This window comes from Galeopterus variegatus, unplaced genomic scaffold (genome assembly GCF_000696425.1).
Source record: "Galeopterus variegatus unplaced genomic scaffold, G_variegatus-3.0.2 Scaffold5979, whole genome shotgun sequence".
Lineage (NCBI taxonomy): Eukaryota > Metazoa > Chordata > Mammalia > Dermoptera > Cynocephalidae > Galeopterus > Galeopterus variegatus.
Genome location: NW_007732090.1, coordinates 126,018 through 128,695, shown reverse-complemented (window position 1 = coordinate 128,695; position 2,678 = coordinate 126,018). Strand labels below are relative to the sequence as shown.

Below are 2,678 nucleotides of genomic sequence, written 5' to 3'. Positions count from 1 at the left end.
TGTGGAGCCAAAAATGATGGCCTTTCAACCTGAGAATGGAGCCATTGGGCTGGTGACTCCGAGAATGTTTTGCCCCAGGATCCACCATGAAAGTCATAGGTTGGCCCCCTACCCTCATGTTGACCATGGGCTCCTGGGGGCCCAGGAAGAGGGAGCCCAGTCTTTCCTAATCTAAGTCTATCCTTTCAGGGCCAATGAGGTTCTGGAACTCCTGGCTCAGGGGTTGGGGCTCATATTTTTCTTTCCAGGGTGTGCCTTTTCTTGGGGCATTAGTAGGGGGTGTTACCCCCTTTTAGGGCACTCATTTATTTCCAATGGCCAAACTCTTTGCAAAAAGCACGCTGGTTAGACTGTAGGGGTGCCCTTCCTCCTTCTCAATAGGGTTCTTCTTTTTTCTTTGATGTGGAGTTTCAGTTCAGATTGAGTGCTGCTGCCAAGAGTGTCACCCTCTGTCTTAGGCATTTATCTGCCTCCTTCTGGGCCTCCCAGTCTCAATTGATGAATACCTGTTGTCCACCCCTAGGAGCTGTGTGGTATTCATCCAAGCATAACCTTCCAGCTTTTGTAGCTTGCGATGGATGCCAGCACAGGACTGGGTCATAAAGGCTGCATTGACCATCCATTGATTCTCAGCTGCTTGAGGGTCAAATGGTGTGTAGATTTGGAAGGCTTTACATAACATTTCATAAAACTCTGCAGGTGGCTCATCAGATTTCTGGGTCATGATGGTCATTTTGGACATATTAGTGGGTTTTCGAGCACCTGCTTTCAGCCCTTGGAGAAGAGCCTTTCTGTATTGGCAGAGTTCATCAGTCCCTTCTTCTTCATTAAAGTCCCAGTTTGGTGCTGTGTCTGGAGTATCATCTCCTTCCCAGGTCTCAGGATCCATGGATGCTGCAGGGGCCTGCTGTTGCAACCGTTGCCTAGTGATGTTCAGGATATGTTGCTGTTCCTCAGTGCTGAAGAAGGTAAGGAACAAATGCCAACAGTTTTCCGGGTGAATTGATGGGTAAGGAAAATCAACCCCAAGAAACTGATGAGAGCCTGAGGATTTTCTGAATATGATGGAGTATGTTGTTTCCAATTCAAGAGGTCTATGGTTGTAAAGGGCTTCCTAGCTGTACACTGCCATCTGGATTGATCTGCTGTGGGCCTTGGGTCTCCTGCAGGGGCATCTGGAGGGCTAGAACTTGTTGAGCAGACAAGAGTTGTTTTCCCACTGGTTCAGGACTTTCAGCACTTTTAGGGCACTCTGGCAATGACACTGGCAGGGTCAATGGAGACTGTCTGGCACTGGGCACCTAAGACCAAGCATCCCTGAGGAAATGCAGTATAATGGAGTTGAGAACTCTTCATCTGGGTCCCCTTAATATATAGGCCTTTTTATTTCTTTTTGATTGTGCTTTGACTTCCACACTGTTTGTACAGCAGGGAGCTTACTCTTTCCCTTATGAACACAGAACTGGACCCAGGGTGGCAGAGTCATGGCTATAGTCAGCCAGGAGTCTAATTATGGAAACTAATCTCAGTGTCCTGGCTCCCCTGAAATGACCTCGTAAACTGCTCAAACATTTGAAGTTCCAGTGTCCCTACTGGAGGCCATCCAACACTAAAGATGGTCCATTTTAATTCACATAGGGTCCAGAGTTTCCCAGGGGTCATTTTATTTCCATGCTTCCCAGAGAAACCCTTTTGAAAATTTTTAACATACAATTAAGGATGGTAGGTTTTGAGGCATTTGTCTCCATATTTAATTCTATCCTCCATTTTTGCCTCAGGCATTATGCCCTAAATAAACAAATGGGATTATATCAAACTAAAAATCTTCTGCACAGCAAAAGAAACAATTAACAGAGTTAAAAGACAACCAACAGAGTGGGAGAAAATATTTGCAAAATATACATCTGACAAAGGATTAATATCCAGAATATACAAGGAACTCAAACAACTTTACAAGAAAAAAACAAGCAACCCAATTAAAAAATGGGCAAAAGAGCTAAATAGGCATTTCTCAAAGGAAGATATACGAATGGCCAGCAGACATATGAAAAAATGCTCAACATCACTCAGCATTCCGGAAATGCAAATCAAACCCACACTGAGATACCATCTCACCCCAGTTAGAATGGCTAATATCCAAAAGACTATGACCGATAAATGCTGGCAAGGTTGCAGAGAAAAAGGAACTCTCATACATTGTTGGTGGGACTGCAAAATGGTGCAGTTTCTATGGAAAATGGTATGGAGGTTTCTCAAACAATTGCAGATAGATCTAACATATGACCCAGCTATCCCGCTGCTGGGAATATACCCAGAGGAATGGAACTCATCAAGTCAAAGGTATACTTGTTCCCCAATGTTCATCACAGCACTCTTTACCATAGCTAAGAGTTGGAACCAGCCCAAATGTCCATCATTAGATTCGTGGATACAGAAAATGTGGTATATCTACTCAATTGAATACTACTCAGCTATAAGAAAGAATGAAATACTGCCATTTGCAACAACATGGATGGACCTTGAGAGAATAATATTGAGTGAAACGAGTCAGGAAGAGAAAAAGAAATTCCACATGTTCTCACTCATTGGCGGGAGCTAAAAAAACAAACAAATTAATTCACCCACATACACACAAAAAAAAAAAAACTGGGGGGGGGGAAGAAGATATAACAACTATA

The 2,678-nt window shown here is 43.7% G+C and overlaps 1 pseudogene; it reads right to left on the bottom strand.

The window, feature by feature from the left end:
• Window positions 1–506: 506 nt before the first annotated feature.
• Window positions 507–2,678, bottom strand: part of LOC103605670 — a 51,509-nt pseudogene continuing 49,337 nt past the window's right edge.